Source organism: Felis catus, chromosome F1 (assembly GCF_018350175.1).
Source record: "Felis catus isolate Fca126 chromosome F1, F.catus_Fca126_mat1.0, whole genome shotgun sequence".
NCBI classification, from domain to species: domain Eukaryota; kingdom Metazoa; phylum Chordata; class Mammalia; order Carnivora; family Felidae; genus Felis; species Felis catus.
In genome coordinates this window covers 32692397-32704455 of record NC_058384.1, presented here as the reverse complement: position 1 = coordinate 32704455, position 12059 = coordinate 32692397, and the positions used below count along the sequence as shown (strand labels likewise).

At 40.5% G+C, this 12059-nt stretch overlaps 1 protein-coding gene across 2 annotated transcripts in view; it reads left to right on the top strand.

Annotated features, from left to right (window-relative positions):
* SYT14 (synaptotagmin 14) overlaps positions 1-9056 on the top strand; it is a 245136-nt gene extending 236080 nt beyond the window's left edge. The window contains exon 10 of one of the 2 annotated variants that reach the window (XR_006591459.1): positions 8267-9056. The gene's annotated coding sequence lies outside the window, so the exon portion shown is untranslated. The remainder of the gene's footprint in view (positions 1-8266) is intronic. The other variant, XR_006591460.1, reaches the window with a different exon arrangement.
* The last annotated feature ends 3003 nt before the right edge of the window (positions 9057-12059 follow it).

Below are 12059 nucleotides of genomic sequence, written 5' to 3'. Positions count from 1 at the left end.
GAAATATATGAAAAATGTCCACCTGTCTTTATTTTCACCAAAAACAAATGACTATTTCATCTAAAATAGATTTTAAGTGTTTTCATTACTTTCATTTTCTCTTAATACCAACCACAAAAGCATATGGACTTTTTAGAAAGTAAGGTTTCTTGTATCTGCATTCAAAAACAATGAGAATGATCTTATCTGTATGTAACCCTAGTGCTTCAAAACGCTCCAATGGTTCAGAATTATTCTTTAAAATTTGATATGAAATGGTCATTTCAAACAAACATGCATGTGTGCATGTGTGCACATGTGCGTGTGTGTGTGTGTGTGTGTGTGTGAGAGACAGTACTGAGGTAAGGAAATTCTCCCCTCATACCTGATGTATAAATTGTCACATCATTTTATAATTGTCAAATTATATGCTTTGCCTGATAGATTGAGACTCTCCTTAATGTCAGGGATTTTGTTTTTTGTGTTTTTGAGTTATCTTGAAATTATAGAGTCTGGTATAGTAACCACTCAATAAATGTTTGATGAAGGAAGATTAGAATGAAGTAAAGAATGAGGGAAGGACATGTAAATTTTAACGTGGTCCTTATCCAAGTATCACAAATTTTAATTAATATAGTCCCATTAAAAGACTATGTTAGTTTTCCATAGTTGACTGATTTAGAAGCCAACAAAATAATAGAACAATACAGACTTTTCTGTAATAGTATGTAAAAGCGTGATAGGCCAAATGGCCAAACACATAAACGATATCAGATCTCTATGATGAAGAAAGACTAATTTCCTAAGGTCTGAATATTTTGAAATGGAATCTCTCAGAATTGATTCTTTAGCCTAAGGTCCTCCTTCGCTTTTTATAACTCTAGTTTTAGCCCCACACTAAGCATCCGGAACCTACTTGTTAGCCGACACTGAAGCATGATAAGAATTAGCAAGAAGTAACTCAGTCCTCATTCTGCTCCCCCTTAATGACCAAGCTGAGCATCTTTATCTCATTAATGTCTGACTGTAAAGTCCCTTGACACTTGAAGAGACTAGCAATTTATTTATAAGGATCTGGAACCTGATTGTGAAGCTTTCTGCTGGCAGAGATTTCTCAAAGATTTATCTTTCTCCTGGAGTAAATATCTTATTTTTAATTATTCATAATGTTTCTCCTGTTTTACCACAAGCTTCCTCAAAGGACAGAAGTGCATTAAGTCGCTTCTATTACTATAAGCGTGTGAAGTGTGAATAGAATACATGTATATATATTTATATGTATATATTAGTATCTCATTGTTATGTTCTGGGCAAACAGGATTAAACATGATTTGTAAATGTTGTAGTCAGAAATAACAAAAGGTGTAAAGTGATACAACAGACTTTATGCTGCATGCACACCAGAAGACTTAAATGACAAATGCTCATCGTTGAGGTGGAAACTGGAAAGATTCTGTATTCTTAACAGCTATATTAGGGAGGTAAAAATGTGAGCATGCCTATAAATTGACCAGAAAAGCTTTACTGACGTTCATGCTAAGGGGGATACTCAGCAATTGTGAACGTCTTCTCTATAAGCTCAGTTTGGTAACCTTCCTTTTCTCACGACGAATACTTAATAATTAGTGAAAATAAAAAAGAGATACTGTCTCCATATTGTAAGGTTAGCTGCAACTGTTAGCTTACTATCTTATACATGTTAGAGTTGAAAGTAGTCCTATGGGCTTTGTTTTCATGCTCATTAAGGAATAATTTAAGAATATATATAGTGGCCAGGGTGTGGGTGGGCGCCTGGGTGGCTCAGTCAGTTGAGCGTCCGACTCTTAATTTCTACTCAGGTCATGATCCCAGGGTCATGGACTTGAGACCTGCATCAGGCTCCATGCTGAGCATGGAGACTGCTTAAGATTCTCTCTCTCTCTCTCTCTCTCTCTCTGCCCCTCTCCTCCACTCACACTCTCTCTCTGTGTCTCTAAAGGTAAAAAAAAAAGAATATATACAATGGGATTTGTCATTTTTAATGTACAGTGAACAGTCCTATGAGTTTTGACACAGTCACATAACCACCACTGCAATCAAGACACAGAGCATCTCCTTCTCTCCAAAAGTTTCCTCATGTTTTTTTTTTATGTTTATTTATTTTTGAGAGGGAGAGAGAGAGAGAGAGAGAGAGAGAGAGAGAGAGACAGGGCATGAGCAGAGGAGGGGCAGAGAGAAGGAAACACAGAATCTGAAGTAGGCTCTAGGCTCTGAGCTGTCAGCACAGAGCCCGACACGGAATCATGACCTGAGCCGAAGTCAGATGCCCAATCCACTGAGCCACCCAGGCACCCCTCATGTTTCTTTACATTCGATCCCTTCCCCACATTCAACCCCCTTGTGCCACCAGTCTTTTTTCTGTGGTTTGGCCTTTTTCAGAATGTCATATAAATGGACTTGCATAGTGCTCAAGCTTCTGAGTCTGGTTTCTTCGGCTGAGCCTACCACATCTGAGATTCCTCCGTGCTATCACGTCTATTGGTAGCCTGTTCCTTTTTATTTCTGAGTAGTATTCCAGGATGTGCGTGTACCAGTTTTTGTACCAACTCACCAGTTGATGGCCATTCCCCCCCCCCCGCCAGTTTTGACTGATTATAAATAAAATAACTATAAGCATTTATAATTACTTGTATGTGAACATAAATTTTTATTTCTCTTGGGTAAATACCTATCAGAATGGGGTTTCTGGATCATATGGTAAGTGCCAAACTGTTTTTCAAAGGGTCTGTCATATTTTGCATTCCCACCAGTGATGTATGAAGGGTCCAGTTGCTTTGCATCTTTGCTAGCACTTAATATCGAAAAGTGTTTTTGTTATTCATGCTAGCCATTCTCATAGGTATACAATGATAACACATTGTGATTCTAATTCGCATTTCCCTAGAGACTAATAACATTGACCATCTTTTAATGGACTGATTTGCCATCTGCATATCTCCTTTGGTGTGATGTCTGGATGTCTGTTCAAATTTTTTGCCCATTTTCTTATTAGGTAATTTGTTTCTTTATTATTGAGGGTTTCTTTTTCAAAGTTCTTTATATATGTCATGTGGTCACCAGTCCTTTAGGAGAAATGTTTTTGTAAATATTTCTATTCTCTTAAAAGTGTTTTTTTTTTGTTTTTTTGTTTTTGTTTTTGTTTTTGTTTTTAAAGGAAGAGGTGTTCAGTTTTTGTTTCGTTTGTTTTTTGTGGGTTTTTTGCATCTGGGTGTCCAACTCTTCTAGCACCATTTCTTGAAAAGACTCTTTTCTCTGAGGAGTTGCCTTTCCACCTTCATCAAATATCAATTGACCGCGTAAGAGTGGGTGTGTTTCTGTTTGTTTCCATTGATCTGCATCTCCATTCTTTCACCAAATACCACCCTGCCTCAATTGCTAAACTTTTTTTTTTTTTTGCTTTCTTTTCTTTAAATTCCAGTTTGTTAACCTACAGTGTAATGTTAGTTTCAGGAGTAGAATTTAGTGATTCATCACTTCCATACAACAGCTGGTGCTCATCACAAGTGCCCTCCTTAATCCCCATCCTTATAACTTGATGGTAAATTTTGCAAGCAAGTAGTGTGGGTCCAGTGTTGTGCTTATGTTGGTCAATAACGAGTAATGAGAAATATGAGTACAATGGGGAACACATGAACAATCTATAAGCATTCAGATTTAAATTTTAAAACTTTGTGGGAGCCAATAATACATGCCTGCAGGCTGAATTCAATCTGTAGGCTACCAGTGTGTCCGGAGGGAGAAGGTTTGCTGATGAATGTCTTGTGAAGCGCTAAGCCCTTCCAGAAGTTTTCTTAGCCCTCACAGCAGGCAGGACTTGACCTCAGCGTCATATGCCAGCTTATCCAAAATAAAAAGGAACGGTGTGGCAAGAGAGCACATGGCCCATTTTCAGTGAGTGCCTCGGGCACTCTAGAAAGCATCCATAGAGAATAAAGTCAGAGTTCCCTACAGTGAGAGCCCACTAACTCTTCAACTTTATAAATCTCACCATTCTTTACTGATGGTTGAAATCCTCTGAGGGGAAAGTCTTTAAATTCACATTCAGAGATGCAAATAAAATACAAGTTGCTATTTCTTAAAAAGCCCAACATAAACTTACCATACGAGCCAGTAATTCCACTCCCAGATATCTACTCAAGAGAAATGAAAGATATGTCCACACGAAGATGAGCACATGAATGTTCATAGCAGCATTTTTCACAATAGCCACAAAGTGAACACAACTCCAATGTCCACCAACCAGTGAATGGACAGACAAAATGGAGTACAGCCACACAACAGAATACTATTCAGCAGAAATAAAGAACGAATTGATACATCTCAAAAATGTTACGCTAAGGGAAAAAAGCTACACACAGAAGACCACGGCACATATGCTCTCATTTATATGAAATATCTTGAAAAGGCAGGGGTGCCTGTCTCGGGGCTCATTTGGAAGAGTGTGCAACTCTTGATCTTGGGGTCATGAGTTCAAGCCTCATGTTGGGTGTAGAGATTACTTAAATAAAATATATGTCTTGAAAAGACAAGATCTATAGCGACAGAAAGTAGATTAGTGGCCATCTGGGATTGGGGGAGCCAAAGGCATATATTATAGATAGATATGAGAGAATTTTAGGGGTGATGAAAATGTTCTAAAACTGGATTACAGGTATGTTTGCACAGCTCAGTAAACTTACTAAAATTTAATTGGACATAATACGGGTGAATTTTACAATATGTAGCTTATACCTCATGAGGTCAAAAAATATTTATAGTTTAGTGTAAATGAGTTTCAAGTACAGATCTTCCATAACTTACAATGGGGCTACATCCCAATGAACTCATTGTAAGTTAAAAATATCATAAGTGTGTTGGGGCACCTGGGTGGCTCAGTCGGTGGAGCACTGACATTGGCTCAGGTCATGATCTCATGTTCGTGAGTTGGAGCCACGCATTGGGCTCTGTGTTGGCAGCTTGGAGCCTGAGCCTGCTTCAGATCCTGTGTCTCCCTCTCCCTCTGCCCTTCCCCTGCTCCACTCTGTCTCTCTCTCAAAAATAAAATAAAAACATCAAAAAAAATTTTTTTTTTAATATCCTAAGTGGAGAATGTATCTAATACAGCTAATCTATTAAACATCACCGCTCAGCATAACCTGTCTTAAACATGCTCGGAAGACTCACATTAGGGTGAGTATTCTTACTCTAGAGTTGGGCAAAGTCATCTAACAGGAAGCCTGTTTTGTACTAAAGTTCAATATCTCGTGTAATTTATTGAACACTGAACGCTGAAATACTGAAAGTGAGACACGGCATGGCTGTGTGAATACACAATGGTTGGATGTGTATTGGTTGCTCGCCCTTGGTACGCATGAGGCCGACCTGGAGCCGTGGCTCACTGCCACCGCCCGGCATCACAAGAGAGAAGTGTACAGCATATTGCTAGCCTGGGCAAAGCACAAAATTCAAAACTTGAAGTATAGCTTCTACTGAATTCATATCATGTTCACACCATCATAACGTCCAAAAATCCCAAGTCGAACCATCCTAAGTCAGGATGCTCTGTACACAGCAATCAGCCCGACTCTGAACTACTACAGATGGTTAGTTACAGAGCTTACCCTCTTTGGTTTAGGAGGAGGAGGAGGGTAGCAGAAAGGCTCCGAGGGAGGGGAGGAAAAAAGACGTGGGTCCCAGAGAGGCAGCTCTGCAGAGAGATTAAGAGCTTGGACAGCTAGATCTTGATTCGTGTCCTGGCTCTACCACTCACTGACAAGCTTTGTGGGCAAGGTATTTCCCGTCTTTAAATCTCCACAGCCCCTCTGTGAAATGGTGCTTTAGGACTACAATAGAAAAAAAACAAAAACAAAACAAACAAAACAAGGAGCTAATCCATGTAAAGTACTTAGCAGAGTGCCCACAGCTGATTTAGAAAGCTTTAATATTACCTATTACTACTATTAAAATAAAATAAGTTACAGAGAGGGAGGCAAACCATAAGAGACTCTTAAATACAGAGAACAAACTGAAGGTTGATGGAGGTGGGAATCGGGGGACGGGGAAAATGGGTGACGGGCATTGAGAAGGGCACTTGTTGGGATGAGCACTGGGTGATGTATGTAAGTGATGAATCACAGGAATCTACTCCCGAAGCCAAGACTACACGGTATGTTAGCTAACTTGACAGTAAATTATTTTTTAAAAATAACAGTTTGAGAATAGAAGACAAAACTGGAAGGTGCCACGAACTTGCTGATGGTATTCCTTACTCTCAATTAAGAGATGGAACTTTATCCTTCGTAACCCAAAGTGCACGCCTGGCAATTCTCAGTCTCTTTGGCCCCGACTGTAGTTGCCCTGGGGTTTCTGCAGCCTCACGTGTACAGAACACTGTACCGCTGAGGCACAGGCATAGGATTGCTGGGTCCTTTCTCAGGGATCTCAGAGTATCACCACCCTAGTCTTGCACCTCCTGAATCTTCCTCCCTCCTCCAGTTCCATCCTTCCCCCTTATTCATTCCTTCCCGGGGAAGGGAGACACAGCTTTGTTTCACAGTCCATGTTCACTCATGCCAAACTTTATGTTCAGGTCTCCAAGCTTTTGTTTTGATAAATGAGGGGAGATCTTGAAACTTAGCTCTCAACCAAGTCTGGCTTTTAAAACTTATCTCTCATTTCAAGATGCAAAAACCAAGCAAACAAAAACTTAGCAGTCAGAACTGAGCAATAAGTTTGTGTCTGTAGCTGGTATACACTCTCTCTCTAAAGCAATGAAATATTGACTCAGAGAGTAAAGACCTCAGTAAGCTTCACATGTTTAAAAGAAATGTAAAAGAACATTGGCTTACATTTTTGAAAATTGTTACATCTGTGGCAAATGTACAAAGAAAAAACCATTTTAAATAAAAATCCAGGAACTTAAAATGACTTGATATTCTTTTTTTTTTTTTAATTTTTTTTTCAACGTTTATTTATTTTTGGGACAGAGAGAGACAAAGCATGAACGGGGGAGGGGCAGAGAGAGAGGGAGACACAGAATCGGAAACAGGCTCCAGGCTCTGAGCCATCAGCCCAGAGCCCGACGCGGGGCTCGAACTCACGGACCGCGAGATCGTGACCTGGCTGAAGTTGGACGCTTAACCGACTGCGCCACCCAGGCGCCCCGAAATGACTTGATATTCTTGCTGAGAGTGAGGAGAAGTAGACCTTTTCATGCAGTTTTCACACATTGCTGGTGGCTGTGTACATTTGCTGATGAGTGACCCTAAGGGTCCAAGAGGACATCTGCCACTGTGTGTAACCTGTTCCCCTCTGCTCATGTCTCTCCTTCTCTCTTTCTCTGAAATCTGAGAGAAATGACAATAAATAGAAATCTCTAAACATGGGGAATATTGAGAAAGAAAGAAATTAATGAGCCAATTTTCTCTTTTATGAATAATTTAGATCACAAACTTATTTAGATACATCAAGGGCATAACTTTCTGTTTCCAATTATCATCTCTTGAGATTTGGGAGAGATTAGCCAGTCCATCCATATCAAGAAGCATGTTGTTGTGAAATATATAAATGTCTTTTAATTTTGGCTATTTTGATTATATTTTTCATCTATTAATTCAGTGAATTTCTAATTTGCTGTAAATATTGATGCTTGAGGTCGTAAATGTCTATATCCTATATTCATTCACATATATTCTATATTCATGTTTTGATTCCAGTCTTCTGTTTTCTCAGTAGTAAGCTTTGCTTTCAGAAAATGTAACACTTCCATCTGGTTCAACCCCACAAGCCTAACAGGAAAAATGGTTTCCTATCCCATCCCTTAGAATGAAACTTAAGGAGCAAAAGAGACTTCTCATCAAACATGACAGATTGAACACCTGTGTTCACCTCTACTTCGTTCCAGAATCTCACAACATGAAATAAATGGATTTCCTAAAAGACACAAATCAATAAAGGCAACAAGAAAGAGAAAGGAGAGGGCATTATAACCTGGTAGAATTTAGAAAGTAAACAGCTGAGTATAAAATACTTATCAGATAAGAGAAGCTGAAACTTTTAAACCAGCACAAGGCAAAGTAGGATAACCCAGAACAGTAAAGAACCCCAGAATGGTTTAGAAATAATTTAGAAGTTTCAGGTATTATATACCTCAAAGTGCTGGTCACGTGGGGCTAAAAATGGAAGGATAGGGTAAGTCTGTATAGGAAGAACTTAGAACTCTCAGATGCCCTCCTTCACCCCACACAGTGACTACCTTTTTTCATCCCAGGGCAGGACTGGTTTGCTCTCAGAAGAAGCTCCATCAAGTGGCTCAGGACATAGGACATCAGGAAGCCAAGGGCAGAGATACTGCCTGATAATGGAAGTCTACATACAGAAGGTGAGAATTTCATTGCTTTTCTTTAATTTGGCTCCCTAGAATGCTGGCATCCATGCTGATACCCCCCGAAAAGAAGACTGGAAGATTCTTCTCTGGGAAAATTGACCAAACCGAGAGCCTCACAGATACTGACTGCTGGGGGCACTTATGACACTGTCCAGCAGGGCCCCCTCTAATGAAGACCACCGTTCCAGAAGTACCACAACCACTCGACCACTCACACAAAGGCTCCCATACAATTTCTTAGTGCCTCGCTCCCAAACTCAATACACAATAGCAGAGAAAGATTGTGAGATAGACTTAATCTCCTGGAAAGAAAAAGAGAGAGAGATGGACAACGGGGAAGAAAATTTAGAAGCTTAGAAGACCAGTGTACAATGTCCAACATGCATGCAATAGGAATCCCAAAAAGAATAAGTAGAGAAAATGAAGAGGAGGGTGCCATTATAGAAATAATCCAAAAAAATATCCTAAGACTCAGTGACATGAATTTCCAGATCACTCCCAGCACCTTACCCGCTCCAAGACACATCATGAAATTTCAGAACCCTGGTAATAAAGAGAAGATCCTAAACGCTCCCAGCTTTTTTTTTTTTAATTTTTTAATGTTTATTTTTGAGAGAGACAGAGACAGAGCGTGAGTTGGGGAGAGAGAGGAAGGCACAGAATCTGAAGCAGGCTCCAGGCTCTGAGCTGTCAGCACAGAGCCTGACGCGGGGCTTGAACCCGAACTGTGAGATCATGACCTGAGCTGAAGTCGGACGCCCAACCAACTGAACCACCCAGGTACCCCTCGCTTTTTTTAAATGTCCTATACAACAAGAACAGGAACCAGAAGAGTATCAAACTTCTCAATAATAACAATGGAAACTAGAAATAAATGCAACTGTATTCAACCTGAAGGAAATTATTTTCAACCCAGAATTCTCTGCCCAACCAAGTGTTCAATCAAATAAGAAAATAAGAGGATAGAGACATTTTCAGATGTGCAAAGTGGATCTGTTAGATGCAGGGAAATTTTAATATGAAGAATTATTAATTAGTAGAAGATGATTAACATGGTAAAAGAGAACCCTAAAGCATATAGGAATACTAAGTGTAGTGGCCGAGTACCCCAAAACAAAGAAGGAATAAACTTGGAAGACCCTCCTCTCCCGAAGGCTGAGGTCCGGACCTCCTCATACAGGGCACTGCTGATGCCCGTGGGATGGTGGAGAAGTTCACTGGGGTGCCCTGGGCCGAAGCTGCATGGGAAACTGCCCACTGGGGTGTGGCACACTGAAGCCAATGTGTAGGATGTCACCCACAGGAGTGAGCTGGATGGAGCTGGCTTAGCAGAAGTCACCACTGGAAGAACTGGAGGCACCTGCTGGAGGGGAGAGGAGAAATTGCTGGAGGGCAGGTACCAATGAGTTCCTTGCACCCTTGTTGACAGCTACCCATGGGAACTAGGAAGAGAAGACCTTTTCTGTGCCCTACCTTGCAGTGTCTTTCCAGAGCCCTCTATTGATGAAACCTAACATTGCTTCGGCTGGCAAAGGAAAGGTGTTTACAGGATCCAGCTCCAGCACCCTAAAAGAGGGACAATAATTGACCGCGGGCACACAAAGTCTCAGAAAATGTACTTCCTATGTGCCTTTTCTTGGCAAGCACTTAAAAATGTAATCCATCAGAAAGAAGGAAGTTAGAAGAATATATGGGATTTAAAAAACAAGGGAGAAGGGATTGATCACAGCAAGGAGGTAAAGGAACCCCAAGATGATGATAATGGAAAACCCAGGATGACAGCTGGAGACAGCAGGCCTAGAGAGCAACTAGGGTCTCTGATTGGATAAGAATGACATCCAGGAAGGATGCCTCACTCATGTGTGTGACAGAGCATAGGTGGGAGGTGGGGGCAGGAGTGAGGAGGAGAGGGAAGAAAAACAGAAAAGAAAAAAAAGAGGAGAGAATATATTTGAGCATATTGAAAGGACATTTATACTCTGGCAGTGAATTTGCAGGTGCATTATTGACAGATACATAGAAAAGTAAGAAGAAAAAAATAACAAGCAATTATTAATCTTTTTTTAATTCTTTTTTCAACATTTATTTATTTTTGGGACAGAGAGAGACAGAGCATGAACGGGGGAGGGGCAGAGAGAGAGGGAGACACAGAATCGGAAACAGGCTCCAGGCTCTGAGCCATCAGCCCAGAGCCCGACGCGGGACTCGAACTCACGGACTGCGAGATCGTGACCTGGCTGAAGTCGGACGCTTAACCAACTGCGCCACCCAGGCGCCCCATGCAATTATTAATCTAAGAGAGGGGGAAAAGCTTTACAAACAAGGAAATGTAGGGGCGCCTGGGTGGCTCAGTTGGTTGAGCGTCTGACTCTTGATTCCAACTCAGGTCATGATCTCACGGTCGTGGGATTGAGCCGAGTTAAGATCAGCACTGAGCTGGAAGGCTGCTTAAGATTTTCTCTCTCTCCCTCTCTCTCTGCCCCTCCCGCACTCGTTCTCTCTGTCTCTCTCTCTCTCTCTCTCTGACTCTCTCTCTCAAAATAAATAAATAAACTTAAAAAAAAAGAAATGTAATTATAGTTTACTACATGGCTAGTTTTGCAAAGTATTAACATAAGAATCTGAATGAATATTCCACTAACCAAAAAAATCATGATGTATTAAGAAAATGAGGTGAGAAGAGGGAAGAATATGGACACCTCAGAGAGAACCCAAGCCTCACCTTCCATGGTAGGCAGCCAAGAATAGATATAACTAAAATGAAAAATATAAGGAAGGAACATTTTAAAACGTTATTTAGAGGGGTGCCTGGGTGGCTCAGTCGGTTAAATTTCTGACTCTTGGTTTTGGTTCAGGTCGTGATCGTATGAATTATGGGTTCAAACCCCCTGTTGGGCCCTGTGCTGACAGCGTGGAGCCTGCTTGGGATTTTCTCTCTCTGCCTCTCTCCTGGTTATGCCCCCCATCTCAAAATAAATAAACATTAAAAAATATTATTTAGAAATGTCAAGGTAAGTACCAAAAGAAAGACCTAAAGTGTCACATGTGGTTGTTTCTAGGTAGCAATAATTGAAGATGGGTAGAGATGGGATAGAAATCATTGGGTTTAGTTGAGTCTTACAGAACTTTGACATTTTAAACTATGGATATTGGTATCTTCAATTAAAAGTAAAGGAAAACAAGTTAGTAAAAAAAAAAAAGTTCTTAAGTTTGAATTGGAATCTCAATCTGGGTTAAACATATTCCCTCAACTTATTTCAATTAAAGAGTGGTCTATCTCCCTGCATCCGACATACTCTCAGAAGCATTAAGTCCTTAGGTGGTAGGGACCCCTTCCTCAAACTGTGTGATAACCAAAACCAATGTGTTCCGGAGGGAATGAGAAACTATAATGTAAGCAGGACCCATCTTTACAGTAGAAAGTCAAGTTTACCCCAGGGTAACTCATGTAGATCTTTTTTAGATAAAACCCCAGGACACTGTTAGAGATACTTCAGAATAAAAATTAAAAACTACTGCTAGAAACTATCCATCCTGAAATAGAGGCCTGTATTGGTTTAGCTGCTGAGTTATATACATAGTTACACTGTCATTGAAGCTTACCCGTGTGTCTCATCTCAAGAAGTGATGCCCCTCTAGCTCTTCACAAGCATATTACCTTTAAACTTAGAGTGTC